Raw genomic sequence first — 12,468 nt, 5'->3', positions numbered from 1 at the left:
TGGACTAAATTCTACTTCCCTTAGAAGTCTTGGACACACATTCCATGTGAAACAAAGCTTCATAAATATCTCATATTTTCCACAGATTGTTGGAAGCTTAAAAACAAAGATGGAAGTTTGCTATTTTAGCAGTAACCACAGTGGTCATGTTTCAGGGATTTGGTGTCCTGGGACAGAACCAGGGGTGGCATTGCTCTCTTCTCTCAGAGACGCTGAGGGACTGTAGGCTCCAAACACATGGGCATTGCTAGATATGTTAAGATTTGGAGGAGGAGAGGGGATTTATAAGAGGTGAGAAAAATCAGAATTCAGGGAGCTGTGTATATAAATGCCACCTCTATAGGGGTCATAGTGTGATCCTACATCAGAGCGTGGGGTTCCTGAGAAGAAATCCAGGCTCTGTAACTGTCCTCACAAAAATCAGCTCAAGAAGAGGGTAATTAGAAGAAATCAAAGTACCATCCAACCTGTGGATTTTTCAGGGTTGTGGGAGTGCTCTCAACAGGCCCCCTCACTCTTATTCTGCCTAACATTTATTTTAGAAATTTCCATTTCCTCTTCTGATTTTTCCTTTTCCAATCTTGAAATCCACAGATATGGAATAAGCTGAAACTGAAATGAGCCTACCGTGTTCTTCTTCTCTCCATTCACTGGATTCAAAAGTATAACTTTTAGACAGAAAGTTAAATCTCCATGCTGCAGCCTCTGCCATATAGGGTTTGCAAATCCACACAGTAAGACCTTCTCCAGAGGAAAACTGAGGAACAGAAATGGCATGATTTTTAAGATGACTGTTGTTGTTGTTGTTGTTAGATGCCATTGAATCAGTTCTAACTCATAGCCACCCTACTACATACAACAGAACAAGATACTGCCTGGTCCTGTGGCATCCTCACAATCACTGCCATGTTTGAGCCCATCATTGCAGCCACTATGTCAATGCATCTCGTTGAGGGTCTTCATCTTTTTCACTGACCCTCTGTTTTACCAAGCGTGATGCCTTTCTCCAGGGACTGGTCCCTCCTGATAAAATGTCCAAAGTACATGACACGAAGTCTCACCATCCTCACTTCTAAGGAGCATTCTGGCTGTACTTCTTCCAAGGCAGATTTGTTCATTCTTCTGGCAGTCCATGGTGTAGTCAATATTCTTTGCCAACACCGTAATTCTTCTTCGGCCTTCCTTATGTACCTTTGTCCAGCTTTCCCATGCGTATGAGGCAATTGAAAATACTATGGCTTGAGTCAGGCACACCTTAGCCCTCAAAGTGATATCTTTGCTTTTTAACACTTTAAAGAGGTCTTTTGTAGCAGACCTTTAAGATGACTAGCCATACTCAATCATCAAGTTATTTCCCAAACCAATGCTAATGTTACTTCAAAACAGGCTGCTGCCTGTGACAATTTCAACACTGAGTATTTTAAGATATAATTAGAGAATCTACAAAACATCTCACAACATGTATGAATCTGTAGGGCATTATGCTGAATGAAATAAGTCAATCATGAAAGGACAAATAGTGTATGAGACCACTAATATAAAAACACATGAAAATGTTTCCAAATAGAGAGAAACAGTCTTTCATGGTTATGAGGGAGGGAAAGGATGTGGAGGGAAAAACATTAACTAGATAGTAGATAAGTGGTAATTTGGTGAAGGATAAGACAGTACATAATACTGGGGAAGTCAGCACAACTTGACCAGGGCAAAGTCATAGAAGCCTCACAGACACATCCAAATGCCCTGAGGGACTGAATTGCTGGGCTGAGGGCTGGGAACCATGATTTCATGGGACATCTAGCTCAACTGGCATACCATAGTTTATAAAGAAAATGTTCTGCATCTGACTGTGGTGAGTAGCAAGTGGGGTCTTAAAAGTCTGCGAGTGGCCATCTAAGATATATCTACTTGTCCCATCCTGGCTGGAGCAAAGAAGAATAAAAAAAGACCAAAGATGCAAGGGAAAGATTAGTCCAAAGGACTAATGGACCACTATTACCACAACCTCCACCAGACTGAGCCCAGAACAACTAGATAGTGCCTGGTTGCCACCACTGACTATTCTGGTAGGGATTACAATACAGAGTGGGAGAAAAATGTAGCATAAAATTCAAATTCACACACACACACAAAAAATCTTGCTCATCTGACAGAGGCTGGAGAAACCTAAAGAGTATGGTCCCCAGACACACTTTTAACCCAATACCGAAGTCATTCCTAAGGTTCACCCTTCAGCCAAAGATTAGACAGGGCTATAGGGCCAACGATAACACACTTAAGGGTCATGCTTCATAGTTCAATCATGTATATGAGACTAATCGGTGCACCAGCACAAAAGCAAAGAGAAGGCAGGAAGAGATAGAAAAACTGGATAAATGGAAACAGGGAAACTGGAATGGAGAAGGGGAGAATGTTGACATCTCATGGGCTGGCAACCAATGTCACAAAACAATTTGTGTATTGACTGATGAGAACTGATTTTCTCTGTAAATTTTCACCTAAATCACAATAATAATTAAAAAAAAAGATTTAGTTAGAGAAATCTCAGGTGAGAGACTGAGGAAAATAAAAGTTAAGTGTGATATCAACAGAACCAGTGAAGGGGATTTATTTATGTTTTTTAGTTTTTAAACTCCTCCTACTATTTGGTCATAATTATTGCTTTTTAAATGAGGGTCAAATGCTTCTTGTCTTTGAAAAGCTCAGCAGCTTTCTAAGTAAACTATCTGACAAACACTCCACAGCAGCAAGTGGTAACTTGCCTGGGTAGTGCCAAGTGACCCAGCCGGTACTGTTCTTAGCAATGTTTGCTCAGTTTCACCCATTAGAATGTTCTTAACAATGGGAGACATGTCAAAGCGATTTGACACAATAATCCTGAGTTTACAGAATTTCTTCACAGTGTGTGAAACGAGTCCTGATTCTTAACTTCACGTGATTGACCCTCAGAGATGAAGTAACTGAAACTGGAGGAGAGAGCTCTCCTGCTTCCTTCCCACCCTCCCCATGTCAGCCCTCCCTGCCCAGCCTTCCACAGGAGTCTGACTTCTTTTCATGTCTCAGCTACAATGGCACAGTCCGTCAGGTAGTCTACATGCCTGGCTGAGTCAGGACTTTGCAAAGCATTCTACACAGTTTTGATACAATCAAAATTTATTCTCGTGGCCAATATCTTTTCTTTTTTTCTTAGCTTGGTTAGGACTCTGCAGGAAACAGCTTTTTGAATAACAGTACATCAGAGGAAGGTACTACTCCATATATCCATTTATTAATATTAGCATCCATAAATATTATTTATTCTCTTGGTATATAGATGTACCCAAGCTTGATATTTATTTAACAATGTAGTATTTTAGAGCAGACCATTAATTTATATGTATCAAATGTATCTATCTATATGAATTATATTGTCATAATTCTTAAAAGTTGCAATCAACATCAAAAGTGGAATCTCTTACAGAAAGGGCCACATGAACCAGAGACCTACATCATCCTGAGACCAGAAGAACTAGTTGGTGCCCGGCCACAATCGATGACTGCCCTGACAGGGAGCACAATAGAGAACCCCTGAGGGAGCAGGAGATCAGTGGGATGCAGACCTCAAATTCTCATAAAAAGACCATACTTAATGGTCTGACTGAGACTAGAGGAATCCCGGTGGTCATGGTCCCCAAACCTTCTGTTGGCCCAGGACAGGAACTATCCCCGAAGACAACTCATCAGACATGAAAGGGACTGGACAGTGGGTAGGAGAGAGATGCTGATGAAGAGTGAGCTAATTATATCAGGTGGACACTTGAGACTGTGTTGGCATCTCCTGTCTGGAGGGGGGATGGAAGGATAGAGAGAGTTGGAAGCTGGCAAAATTGTCATGAAAGGAGAGACTGGAAGGGCTGACTCATTAGGGGGAGAGCAAGTGGGAGTAAGGAGTAAGATGTATATAAACTTATATGTGACAGACTGACTTGATTTGTAAACGTTCACTTGAAGCTCAATAAAAGTTAATAAAAAAAAAGTGGAATCTCTTAATTGTCCAATTTAAATTCTGAAATGTTCTTTTTACACAGTAAAAAATATCACTTAAAGTAATAGTGAAGGTTTTGATCTATTATTAGTTAGAGCTATGTTTGTAATAATTAGGAACTGCACAGACTACTGGCACCATGAACAGTCACAAAAGAAAAAATCTTCTAAATTTCTGTTGAATAATTCAAACAAACAAGAAGTGGCAAATGATTATAAGATACAGAGGTGTGCTGAATAAAAACTATTGTGTGATTTTTTAAATATTTTAAATATTGAGTGACAATTTAAATTAATAAACATTTTACTGAGTTAAACATCAGAAGACTTGGTTTAAAGCTATCTTGAAAAAAAAGAACAGAATAGGAGGACCCTCACTTGTGGATCTCAAAAAATATCACAAAGCTGCAGTGATCAAAACAATCTGGTACCAGTATAATGATAAACATACAGACCAATAAAATAGTATTGAGAGCCCAGAGGTAAGTGTACACATCTATGGTCAACTCATCTTCAACAAGGATGCTAAATTCATTAAATGGGGAAAAATATCCTCTTCGGTAAATGGTACTTCAACAACTGAATTTCTACATGCAAAAGGATGAAGATAGACCCATATTTCATACTATATACAAAACTAACTCAAAATGGATCAAATAAATAAATATATGACCTAAAACCATAAAACTCTGAGAAGAAAATTTTGGCGTGGTGCTTCAAGACATACTCCTCAAAAACAAATCCTTGGACATGACACCAAAGTCATGATCAACAAAACACAAAATAGATAAATGGGAGCTCATCAAAATCAAATAAGATCATCAAAGGAATTTGTCAACAAAATGAAGAGACAACCTACAGACTGGGGGAAAATTCTGGGGAACAATATAATAAACAAGGGTCTAATATCCAGAATGTATAAAGTACTCCTATACCATAACAAGAAAAAGGCAACAAAATCAAAAAGTGGGCAAAAGACCTGCATAGACATTTCACCAAAGAGAATATTAAAATGGCCAGTTAACAGATGAAAGGATGCTCAACATCTTTAGCCATCAGAAAGATGCAAATCAAAACCACAGTGAGGTACCTCTTCACTCCCACCAGAATGGTAAGGTTAAAAAATAAAAAAGGATGGAAAATAACAAGTGCTGACAAGACTGTGGTAAAATTGGAACCCTTATCCATTGCTGGTGGGAATTCAGAATGGCTCAACTGTTGTGGAAAACAGTGTGGTGATTTCTCCAAAAAACTAAAAATGGTTCCATATGACCTAACAATCCCAATCCTAGGTATACCTAAGAGCCTTGAAAGCAGTGATGTGAACAGATATGTAACACCAATATTTACGGCAGCACTGTTCACAATAGCCAAAAGGTGGAAACAACCTAAATGCCCATCAATGAACAAACGGACAAGCAAAATGTGGTACATACATACTATGGAATATGATCCAGCCATAAAGAAAAACAAAGTCCTGATACAGACTAAAACCTTGAAGATATTATGTTGAGTGAAATAAATTAATCACAAAAAGACAAATATTGTATAATCTCACTTATATAAAATGACAAGTATGGGCAAATAAATAGAGACCAAAGTTTATTAGTGGTTACCAGGGGCTGAAGGGAGGGGATAAAGGGGAGCCACTGTTTGAGAAGCAGTGAGTTTTTGTTTACAGTGATGGAAATTTTGGGATGAATTAAGGGTGGTGGTTGCACAACCAATTAATGTAATTGATATCAAAAACCTGTACACTTAAAAAATATTGAATTGGCAAATGTTGTGCTATATATATTGTTATGTCCCGTGAAAATATGTGTTGGAAATCTTAACTTCTATGCCATTAAGGAATGGATTGTCTTTGTTATGTTAATGAGGCTGGATTAGTGTGGGGTGTGTCTTGAGTCAATCTATTTTGAGATATGTTGTTGTTGCTAGTGCTATTGAGTTGGTTCTGACTTGTAGCAACCCTATGTACAACAGAACAAAACGTTGCCCAGGCCTGCGCCATCCTCAAAATCATTGCTATACCTGAGCCCATTTTTGCAGCCACTGTGTCAATCCATCTCATTGAGGGGCTTCCTCTCTATCTCAAACCTCTATTTTACCAAACATGATGGCCTTCTCCAGGGACCAGTCCCTCCTGATAACATGCCCAAAGTACATGAGGTGAAATCTCACCATCCATGCTTTTAAGGAGCATTCTGGCTGCACTTCTTCCAAGAGAGATTTGTTCCTTTTGGAAGTCCATGGTACAGTCACTATTCTTCTTCAACACCGTAATTCAAAGGCATCACTTATTCTTCAGTCTTCCTTATTCATTGTCCAGCTTTCATATGCATATAAGCAGATTGAAAACACCGTGGCTTGGGTCAGGCACACCTTAGTCCTCAAGTGATGTCTTTGCTTTTAAACACTTTAAAGAGGTCTTTTGCATCAGATTTGCCGAATGCAACGTGTTGTTTGATTTCTTGACTGTTGCTTCTATGGGCATTGATTGTGGACCCTAGTAAAATGAAATCCTTGACAACTTCAATCTTCTCTGCCTTCATCACGATGTTGCTTATTGCTCCAGCTGTGAGGATTTTTTGTTTTCTTTATGTTGAGGTGTAATCCATGCTGAAGGCTGTAGTCTTTGATCTTCATCAGTAAACGCTTTAAGTTCTCTTCATTTTCAGCAAGCATGGTTTTGTCTTCTGCATATTGCAGGTTCTTAATGAGTCTTCCTCCAATTCTGAAGCCCTGTTCGTCTTCTTATAGATGATTTGTTCAGCATATAGATTGAATAAGTATGGTGAAAGGATACAACGCTGACACACACCTTTCCTGACTTTAAACCGGATAGCATTGCCTCGGTCTGTTTGAACAACTGCCTCTTAATCTATGTGCAGGTTTTGCATGAACACAATCAAGTGTTTTGGAAATCCCATTCTTTGCAATGTTATCCATAATTTGTTATGATCTACACAATAGAATGCCTTTGCATAGTCAATAAAACAAGCTAAACATCTTTCTAGCATTCTCTGCTTTCAGCTAGATCCATCTGATGTCAGCAATGATATCCCTCATTCCACATCTGCTTCTGAATCTGGCTTGAATTTCTGGCAGTTCCCTGTCAATGTACTGCTGCAACACTTTCAAATTATGTTCAACAAAATTTTACTTGTGTGTGATACTGATATTGTTCCATAATTTACACATTCTGTTGTATCACCTTTCTTTGGAATGAGCACAAATATGGATCTCTTCCAGTCAGTTGGTCAGGTAGCTGTCTTCCAAATTCAAAATTCTAGTGCTGCATCTGTTTGTTGAAATGTCTTAATTGATAACCTGTCAGCTCCTGGAGACTTGTTTTTCACCAATGCCTTCAGTGCAGCTTCCTTCAATACCATTGGTTCTTGATCACATGCTACCTCCTAAAATGGCCGAATGTCAACGAATTTTTGGTACAGTGACTCTGTGTTTTCCCTCCATCTTCTTTTGATACTTCATGCATCATTCAATATTTTGCCAACAGAATCTTTCAATATTGCAACTCAAGGCTTGATTTTTTTTTCAGTTCCTTCAGTGATATAAAAGAGATTAAACAAGTGAGCAGAACAGAGATGGGGAAGATTGATTCCAAGCCACATGGAGAGCTCCAAGAAACCCGAAACAGAAGCTGAAGAATCAAGGACCTTACCCTAGAGCTGACAGAGAGAAAAAGTCTTCCCCTAGTGCCAGTGTCCTGAATTCAAACTGCCAGCCTCCTAAAATGTGAGAAAATTAATTTCTGCTTGTTAAAGCCATCCACTTGTGGTATTTCTATTATAGCAGGACTAGATAACGTGTCTTATGCATTTTTACAAAAAAGGAAAAAAGCAGTTATTGAGGCTGCTTATGTACAGCCAGGATTATGGAGACCCTGGTGGCATAGTGGTTAAGAGCTATGGCTGCTAACCAAAAGGTTGGCAGTTTGAATCCACAGGCACTCCTTTGGAAACCCTATGGGGCAACTCTATTCTGTCCCACATGGTCACTATGAGTTGGAATCAACTTTTTGGCAATGGTTTTTTTTTTTTTCTTTTTCTTTTTTAAATGTACAACCACACCTCATGGGATTTTTTTCTTGGTTTACAGGTTTAGGGTCATGGTTTTGAGAAACATCCCAATCAATTGGCCCTATATTGTTTCTCAGTACCTTCTTTCTACCTCTTTGAGCATCTAAGGTACAACAGTTGTCTCCATCCACCTGAAGCATTAGAGGAAGACGTAGAGTCAGGAGTCAGAGGAAGAAATTAAATGCCTATTTGGTTGCCTTCATGAACAACTGCCTTCTTTGCCATGAGACCAGAACTTAGATGTGCCCAGCTCTCATTATTCAATGTTTGATCAAAGATTCTATAGAAGTATCCTGATCATAAGGGGACAAATTAAGTAAAAAATTTTAAATTCGCAATAGAACCTAGACTTTCTGGAGCCATTGAAGCTAGGTGAATCTCCAAATTTATTGCCCTGAGTTAATCTTTAAACTTTAAACCTTAAACTTAAAGCTATCTCCTGAAGTCTTTTTTGAACCAAAAAATAGCTTATCTTAATTAGTAATGTATGTGTGCTTTGAGCATTATGCTATTTTAAATAATTATCTATGTGAGATCAAATTAACAATGGTAGCTCAGAAAGTTGGATGGGAAGTTTAGGGGGCAGTGAGTTTAAGATAATGCTGGTGGAGTAATTTGGAAAACTATAGCACAACTTGAATGTAATTGATGTCACTAAATTGTACATGTAAGACTGTTGAAATGTGTCTTTGGCTGTATATACTTTCACCAAAAAAAAAAAAAAATTAAATCAGGAAGGCTTTAATTATTTATGTGGAAAATCACCAGTATAGTCTTTGTGTTCTATACAAGTTTAAAATTTTTGTTATGATTAGCTTACCTTAGGAGCTGGATTAAAATGCAAGTAGCTCTTAGACTGTGTTTGAACATTTTTGTACAGAATACTATTGCCATTTTCCCCTTAGAAAATAGAAGCAAACTTGTACTATGTCTAAGTGAGATATTTGGCTATGTTTTAGTAAAATAATGGATAAATTAGCGATGATTTTGTATTGGCCAGCACAACCTGGACAAAGAAATGTTTTGTTTGTGATTTCTACTTTTCCTTAAATGCTGTCTTCTAATGATTAGATCCTCACTCCTCTTATTGGTGCCATTGAAACGTTAAGCCTTCTCTTCTGATGAAATGTCCTCAGGGATGATGGCCAGCCACTATGGTCTAGCCCTACCACCATAAGTGGAGAGTGGGAATTGATGGGGCTGCCTGGGAGGTATGTGGTTGCCATCACATCAGTTTTCCTAAACTGGGCCCTGAGGCCTTATTTTACATGTCAGTCTGGCCCTGGTAAGATGGGGAGACTCACAGCTGAGTCAAGAATCATGAGCAGGGCATTTGCTCTCCTGGCCACATCCACCAAAAAGGAAACATTCAACAGCACCCTTAAGGCCAAAACCCAAGCACCACCAGGGCTCTACATTTAAGACATAGGCACAAAAATGGAGATGTAGGTAGGGTCTTGTGTTCTGCATAACAACCAAATTATATAGGCCTTTTAGTCGTCTGGTCAAACCTGCTTAGTGCGCCAGGAAGAATTGAAGTAGGCTAACCATAAGTCACTCAAGCTGACCCAGGACCCAGCTCTGCTTGTCCTTACCTCCAGAATGGGCTTTAGAATTATTCAAAGTACTCTTCCAGTATGATGCAATAAGATGGACAAAATGAAAAGCAACAATTACACTGGACGAAACTGTCAAAGCAATCATTTTGAAACTCCAGAAATTAACCAAGCCCCCTTCCAGCTCTGTCAGAAAGACTGTTTGATCCAGGTGAGGCAGGCACTGCCTGGAGTGGTGGGGGGGGGTCTCCTAATCTGGAGTGTTATCAGTGACAGTGGTGACCTGGGGCAAGCCACAGAGAAGGTGGCGGTTCCACTAGCCTGAGGTTACAGTCATATTTGGGGAACTCAACATGTTGGCAGGTTGGCTGGGAATTCTAGGAGGTGAGACTAAGACTGTGAGCTTGATAAACTCTCCACATATCCAAGGCTGACTGGAAGCTGTGCACAAGTATAAAAGAGCAGAGTAGCCTCAACCCACCTATGCATCTCTGGCAGGGACTGGAGGCACATACCTAGAAGACACAGAGGACCTGTGGAAAGTAAAATCTGGGACAATCTTGAAATGGTCTGAACTTAGAATATGCTCCCTAGCCAACAGATCCACCAGCAGAGAATGAAAGGTGAATAATTACAAATTTTAAGCAATCTGCCTCTGATCACTGAGCTACACAGGCAAATGGGAAACTCTGAAGAAGACAAACCTAAAAAAAAAAAAAAAAATTCCTAAGAAAAATCTGAGCAGAGGCATCAGTGGCTACATTTTGAGAGGGATAAAAAAAATTACAAATTATTGCAGTCAACTTTCCAAACAAATAAAAAAGAATAATAAAAGCAACAGCAATAACAGCTCCCGTTGGGGAAAACCATAATCCATAATCCCTATAATATACAAAATTTCCAGTATTCAACAAAAAATAAGAAGACACACTAAGAAATGAGAAGTTCTGACCCATATTTTGGAATAAAGCTAGCCTCTGACTTGGATTGGGGACATCTGGGCTGATGCACTCAACATTCTCAAAATCTCAGGTTCTCCTCAACTCTCTAATCTTCAGAAGAGACCCACTCTTTCGTATTAAATCCTAGCCCTCCTTAATTTGCTTGAAGTCAATATATGTCCCCCCTCAGGACCTGCTTCCACCTTCCTTCTTGGTGACTAGACCAGTAATTAGGATCAGGTCACCATAAAACCCAGCCAGGGAAGTTTTAGCCTGCTAAGAGAGAAAAGGGACTAGACAGGGAAGGAACTATGTGACTTCACCACGGACTCTCAGGAAAAGTGTCTCCATGCTACTAGAACAGCTTATGAATACTTGGACAAAGCAATGACCCACACTAAGTGAACTAAAAGTGCAAGAACTGACATGGTAATAGTGTAGAAAAGGACCAAAAACATGCATAGAATGGGGCCTGCATGCATAAAACTGGAAAACATACCAGCTGACTATTTTACTTGGGAGGACCCAAAAGAGACTTCATTTTTCAAAGCAATAAGGAGTGCACCGGTGACAGGGATAACAACATCATTAAGAAACTCAGTGGTGTCTGTCTCGCTGAGAGTGGTTACAGGGCTAGTTACAGAAGTGAGGTCCCTGGTGTCAGTGGGGCAGTGATAGAATCCTGAAATAATAAAAGTGAACTGGTGGCACTTCACTGTCAGGAACAAGGTGGACACAATTACTAGGACAAGCAGCAAGCCAAAGTAGCTGCTGGGGGTTCCTGAACACAAAGTTCTTAGGGGCAAAATGGATAATTTCTATAACCAAAAGTCATAATGTCTTGCTCAGTTTCTGGACCCGAGAAAGTTCTCAGACTTGAAACCCATTGACTGAAGGAAAGGCTGGGTGTCCATGAAGAAGGACCAGGCAATACCATGGCAAGTGTATGTGGCAGTGAGTTCCCCAGTCCTTTCCCAAATGAACCTATGACTATTACTTGTATAGCCATAACTGGAGAAAAGAGAATACTCAAGACATTTTGAGAAGTGTTGGATACAGGGTTGATATTGACACTCTGGGACCTAGAGCATCTTAAAGTGTGTGTGTTCTGGGGCAGGGGGGTTTATGGGGACCAGGTACCAGTGAAGTACTGACCCCGGTCTGACCCACAGTGGGTTGGATATGTTCAGGGACTGGCCTATCAGCTACTTCCTTGGCTCCCAAATGTATAATTGGAGTAGATATACATGGCAATTGGAAGAACGTCTACATTATGTCTTTTGCCTGTGGTCTAAGATCCAGTGGAAGACCCATTGAGAACCTCTGCAACTTAACAGTGTATTGAAAACATCATGTTAATCCAACCAGATTATCAAGAAGTGCAAGTACATTGATGACTTTGTAAGACACACATGCTCCCAAAGATGAGTGAGAAATAAACTCCATTAATATTTAAGGGGTGTATCAGTTTTTTTTTATCAGTTAGGGTGTGATCAGAGAAGCACAGACACAATGAATGTGATAGAATAAGGTATTTATTATAACTTTAGACGTTTGTAATTGTGGGAGCTGGTTAAGCAGTCTAGGTAAGGCCTCTGAATCTGGTACAGAGTCTAAAGTTGGCAGAAAAGATGGATGTGAAGTGGGGGAAAGTAAGGATAAAAAACAACTGGAACCCTTGAGAACAAACTGGAATCCACAATGACAAAGTGGAGCCTGTACCTGTCCCTCCCACCTCCAATCTTTGCTATGGCAGCCCTGCAATATAAACTCTTCACTAAGGAGCTATGCATGCACTTGGTTCAAGGTTTGAAGAAGTTGAAGGAGGCCACCTGATGGCTGGAG

The sequence above is a fragment of the Elephas maximus genome, chromosome 1, assembly GCF_024166365.1.
Source record: "Elephas maximus indicus isolate mEleMax1 chromosome 1, mEleMax1 primary haplotype, whole genome shotgun sequence".
In the NCBI taxonomy this organism is placed as follows: domain Eukaryota; kingdom Metazoa; phylum Chordata; class Mammalia; order Proboscidea; family Elephantidae; genus Elephas; species Elephas maximus.
Note: the sequence above shows the minus strand (reverse complement) of the source record.